The sequence below is a fragment of the Trichechus manatus genome, unplaced genomic scaffold (assembly GCF_000243295.1).
Source record: "Trichechus manatus latirostris isolate Lorelei unplaced genomic scaffold, TriManLat1.0 scaffold00229, whole genome shotgun sequence".
Taxonomy (NCBI): domain Eukaryota; kingdom Metazoa; phylum Chordata; class Mammalia; order Sirenia; family Trichechidae; genus Trichechus; species Trichechus manatus.
In genome coordinates, this window is record NW_004444165.1 from 2,447,457 (window position 1) to 2,453,218 (window position 5,762).

Below are 5,762 nucleotides of genomic sequence, written 5' to 3' on the forward strand. Positions count from 1 at the left end.
CGTTTCAGGATTGTTGTTTTCTCTGTTTGGCTTAGTTTTTTGGATCTTTGCTGTTGATGGATAGTGTGGTGCTTCCGCCTAGAGTGCGATTTTGCCGGAAGTCCTAAAGTATTTTTTAGGACTCATGCTATACAGTAAAGACTAATCAATACCTAAGTAGGCAAATGAGCTTCAAATATCATTCAAAGCTAAAGAAGTGTAGGAACTTATTTACTCCTTCAGAAATAATTTAGGATATGTACTCACTTCAGAAGAACATATACTAAAATTGAAATGATACAGAGAAGATTAGCATGACTCTTGTGTAAGGATGATACCCAAATTTGTGAAGTGTTCTACATTTTTTTTATTGTTGTAGTTTAAATGAAGTTTACATTTCAAGTTAGTCTCCCATACAAAAATTTATACGTAAATCGTTATGTGAACCTAATTGCTCACCTCATACTGCGACAACACAATCCCCTTTCCATCTCTAATTCCCCATGTCCATTCAACAAGCTCCTAATGCTCTCTGCCTTCCCATCTCACCTCCAGACAGAAGCTGCCCCTTTGGTCTCTTATATATACTTGAGCTAAGAGGCACAGTCCTCATGAGTATCACTTTATGTCCCACAGTCCAGTCCAATCCCTGTCTGAAGAGTTGGCCTCGGAAATTATTTTAGTTCTGGGCTGATAGAGAATCCAGGTGCCATGCCTTCCAAGGTTCCTCCAGTCTCAGTCAGACCATTAAGTCTGCTCTTCTTACTAGAATTTGAGTTCTGCACCCCATGTTTCGCTTGCTCCATCAAGGACTCTCTGTTCTGTTCCCTGTCAGGGTGGTCATTGGTGGTAGCCGGGCACCATCTAGTTCTTCTCGTCTCAGGCTGATGAAATATCTGGTTTATGTGTCCCTTTCTGTCTCTTTGGCTACTACTTTTCTTGTGTCTTTAGTGTTCTTCATCCTCCTTTACTCCAGGTGGGTTGGGACCGATTGATGCATCTTAGATGGCCGTTTGCAAGCTTTTAAGACCCCAGACGCCACTCATCAAAGTAGGATGCAGAACATTTTCTTAATAAGCTTTGTTATGCCAGTTGACCTAGATGTCCCCTGAAAGCATGGTCCCCAGAAACCTACCCCTGCTACTCTGTCTCTCAAAGTGTTTGATTGTATTCAGGAAACTTCTTAGCTTTGGTTTAGTCCAGTTGTGCTGACTTCGCCTGTAGTGTGTGCTGTCCTTCCCTTCACCTAAGATGATTCTTATCTACTATCTAGTTAGTAAATTACCCTCACCCTCCCTCCCCACCCTTGTAACCATCAAAGGATGTGTTCTTCTCTGTTAAAACCTTTTCTTGAGTTCTTATAATAGTGGTCTTATACAGTATTAGTCCTTCTGTGACTGACTAAATTCACACAGCATAATTAGTCCCAGCTTCCTCCATGTTATAAGATGTTTCACAGCTTCATCGTTGTTCTTTATCATTGCATAGTATTCCATTGTGTGGCTATAGCGTAATTTGTTTCTCTATTCATCCGTAGATGGAAATCTAGGTTGCTTCCATCTTTTTGCTATTGTGAACAGTGCTGCAATGAACACGGGTGTGCATATATCTATTAGTATGACAACTTATTTCTCTAAGATATATTCCATGGAGTGGGATAGCTGGATGGTATGGAACTTCTATTTCTAGCTTTTTAAGGAAGTGCCAAACCGATTTCCAAAGTGGTTGTGCATTGTTACCATTTTACATTCCCACCAACAATGTATAAGTGTGCCAGTCTCTCCACAACCTCTCCAACATTTATTTTGTGTTTTTTGGATTAGTGCTAGCCTTGTTGGTGTAAGATGATATCTCACAGTAGTTTTGATCTGCATTTCTCAAATGGCTAATGATCGTATTTCTTCATGTGTCTGTTAGCTGCCTGAATATCTTCTTTGGTGAAGTGCCTGTTCATATCTTTTGCCCATTTTTTAATTGCGTTACTTGTCTTTTTCTTGTTGAGGTTTTGCAGTATCTTGCAGATTTTAGAGATTAGATGCTGATCTGATTTCTTGAAGCCAAAATATTTTTTCTGAGTCTGCAGGTTGTCTTTTGACTCTTTTGCTGAAATTTTTTGATAAGCATAAGTGTCTGATTTTTAGGAGTTCCCATTTATCTAGTCTCTCTTCTGTGGCTTGTGCACTGTTACTTATGGTTCGTATTGTGTTTATGCCACGTGTTAGGGCTCCTAGGTTGTCCCTATTTTTTATTCCATGATCTTTATCGTTTTTGAGTTTATGTGTAAGTCTTTGATCCACTTTGAGTTAGTTTTTGTGCATTGTGTGAGGTATTGGTCTTGTTTCAGTTTTTTGCAGATGGATATCCAGTTATGCCACCACCATTTGTTAAAGAGACTCTCTTTTCCCCAATTAACGAACTTTGGGTCTTTGTCAAATATCAGCTGCTCATAGGTTGATGAATTTTTGTCTGGATTCTCACTCTGTTCCATTGGCCTATGTATCTGTTGTTGTACCAATACCAGGCTGTTTTGACTACTGTGGCAGTATAATAGGTTCTAAAACCAGGTAGTGTGAGACTTCCCACTTTGTGCTTCTTCTTGAGTAATGGTTTATTTATTTGGGGCCTCTTGCTTTTCCATATGGACTTGGTGATTTGTTTCTCCATCTCATTAAAAAATGCCAGTGGTATTTGGCTCGTGATTGCATTGTATCCATAGATTGCTTTGGGTAGAACTGACATTTTCACTAGGTTGAGTCTACCTATCTATTAGCAAGGTATATTTTTCCACTTATGCAGGTCTCTTTTAGTTTTTTGCAGTAGTGTCTCGTAGTTTTCATTGTATAGATCTTTTACATTTCTGGTTAGATTTCTTCCTAAGTATTTTATCTTCTTGGGGCTTATTGTAAACAGTATTGATTTGGTAATTTCCTCTTTGAGATTCTCTTTGTTGGTTTAAGGAATTCAGCTGATTTTTGTATGTTTATCTTGTATAATGAAACTTTGCTGAAATCTTCTATTACTTCCAGTAGTTTTCTTGTGGATTCTTTGGGATTTTCTGTGTATAACATCATAGCATCTGCAAATAGAGATACTTTGACTTCTTCCCTACTAATTTGGATGCGTTTCGTTTCTTTTTCTAGCCTAATTGCTCTGGCTAGGACCTACAACACAATGTCTAATAAGAGTAGTGATAAAAGGCTTCCTTTTCTGGTTCCCATTCTCAGGGGAATGCTTTCAAGTCTCTCCATTTAGGATGATGTTGGCTGTTGGCTTTGTATAAATGCCCTTAATTATACTGAGGAATTTCCCTTCTATTCCTATTCTGTTGAGAGTTTTTATCATGAATGGTGTTGGACTTGTCAAATGCCTTTTCCTCATCGATTCATAAGATCATGTGGTTCTTGTCTTTTGTTTTATTTATGTGATGGATTACACTGATTGTTTTTCTAATGTTGAACCATCTCTGCATCCTGGTATAAATCCCACTTGATCATGGTGAATTATTATTTTTTATATGTTGCTGGATTCTATTAGCTAGAATTTTGTTAATGATTTTTGCGTCAGTGTTCATGAGGGATATTGGTCCGTAATTTTCTTTTTTTGTGGTGTCTGTACCCGGTTTTGATATCAGGGTTATGCTAGCTTCATAGACTGAGTTTGGGAGTATCCCATCGTTTTCTATGCTCTGAAAAACCTTTAGTAGAAATGGTGTTATCTCTTCTCTGAAAGTTTGGTAGAATTCTCCAGTGAAGTCATCCAGCCAGGGTTTTTTTGTTGTTGTTGTTGTTGAGAGTTTTTTAATAACCTTTTCAACCTCTTCTTTTGTTAGGAGTTTATTTAGTTGTTCTAACTCCATTTGTGTTATTTTAGGTAGGTATTGAGTTTCTAGAAATTTATCCATTTCCTCCAGGTTTTCAAATTTGTTAGAATACAATTTTTCATAGTAATCTGTTATGATTCTTTTAATTTCAATTGGGTCTGTTGTGATATCACCCATCTCATTTCTTATACAAGTTATCTGCTTCTTTTCCTGTTTCTCTTATGACAGTTTGGCCAATGGTTTATCAATTTTGTTGATCTTGTTAACTCTTTCAGTTGTTTTTCTATTCTCTATTTCATCTGATTCTGCTCTAATTCTTATTATTTCCTTCCTTCTTGTGCCTGATTGCTTCTTTTGCTGCTGTCTATCTACTTGTCTCAATTGTAGGGTTAATGTTTTGATTATGGCCCCTTCTCCTTTTGGATTTGTGCATTTATTGCTATAAGCTGACCTCTGAGCACTGCTTTTGCTCTGTCCCAAGGGTTTTGGTAGGATGTGTTTTCATTCTCCTTTGATTCTATTAATTTCTTTATTCCATCCTTAATTTCCTCTATAACCCAGTAGTTTTTGAGCAAGGTGTTGTTCAGTTTCCATGTGTTTGATTTTTTTCCTTCCTTTTTGTGTTGTTGATTTCTACTTTTATGGCTTTATGTTCAGAAAAGATGCTTTGTAATATTTCTGTTTTGGATTTTGTTAAGGCTTACTTTATGGCCTAATATGTGGTCTATTCTGGAGAATGTTCCATGTGGTTGGAAAAGAAAGTATACTTGGCTGCTGTTGGGTATAGTGTTCGGTATACATCTATGAGATCAAGTTGGTTGATTGTAGAATTTAGCTCTTCCATGTCTTTGTTGAGCTTCTTTTTGGATGCTCTGACCTTCACCGAGAGTGGCGTGTTGAAGTCTCCTACTTCTATTATGGAGCTGTCTATCTCTCTTTTCAGTGCTGTTAGAGTTTGTTTTATGTATTTTGGAGCCCTGTCATTGGGTGTGTAAATATTTAGTACAGTTATGTCCTCCTGGTGTATTGACCCTTTAATCATTCTATAGTGTCCTTCCTTATCCTTTGTGGTGGATTTTACTTTAAAGTCTGTTTTTTCAGAGATTACTACTGCCACTCTTGCTCTTTTTTGAGTGTTGTTTGCTTGATATATTTTTTTCTATCGTTTGAGTTTTAGCTTGTTTGTTTCTTTAAGTCTAAGGTGTGTCTCTTGTAGGCAACATATAGACGGATTGTGCTTTTTTTAATCCAATCTACCACTCTCTTTCTCTTTATTGGTGCATTTAGTCCATTTACATTTAGCGTAATTATTGATAGGTATGAGTTTAGTGCTTTCATTTTGATATTTTTTTTTGTGTGTTTTCACAGTTTCTTTGTTCCCCTTAATTTTCTGTGCTAAGTCTTTTTTCTTTATGTATTTCTTTTCATCTTTTTCGTTGTTGTTGCTTTTGTGTTTGCTGGGTCTTTATATTTTTCTAGCTATTTATTTTTATTTGTAGGATTGTTTGTTTCCTTAATATTTACCCCTATTTTCTAAGTTTATACCAGTCTTTAATTTCTTTTTATCGCCTTGACTTCCCTTCCATATGAAAAATCTATGTCTGTATTTTTTAAGTCCCTCTTTTTTGATTTAATGTCCTTTTTTTACCTATTGATATCTCTGTTTCCCTATTTTCAGTGTTTTAGCTTTGATGTAATTTCAACTTCCCTATCTGAGTCAATATCTGGATGCTCTGTCCTGTGTTCTAGTCTTACATTGTTATCTGATGTTATTGATTTTCTAACTGGAGGACTCCCTTTAGTATTTCTTGTAATTTTGATTTGGTTTTTGCAAATTTCCTGAACTTCTGTTTATCTGGAAATACCCTAATTTTGCCATCATATTTGAGAGACAAGTTTGCTGGATATATAGTTCTTGGCTGGCAGTTGTTTTCCTTCACGGCTTTATATATGTCATCCCATT

At 36.5% G+C, this 5,762-nt stretch overlaps 1 non-coding gene across 1 annotated transcript; it reads left to right on the forward strand.

Moving 5' to 3' along the window:
- The first annotated feature begins 238 nt into the window (after positions 1 to 238).
- Positions 239 to 345, forward strand: LOC111822904 (U6 spliceosomal RNA). Its single transcript, XR_002825989.1, has one exon. It is a non-coding gene; the product is annotated as a U6 spliceosomal RNA (small nuclear RNA).
- The last annotated feature ends 5,417 nt before the right edge of the window (positions 346 to 5,762 follow it).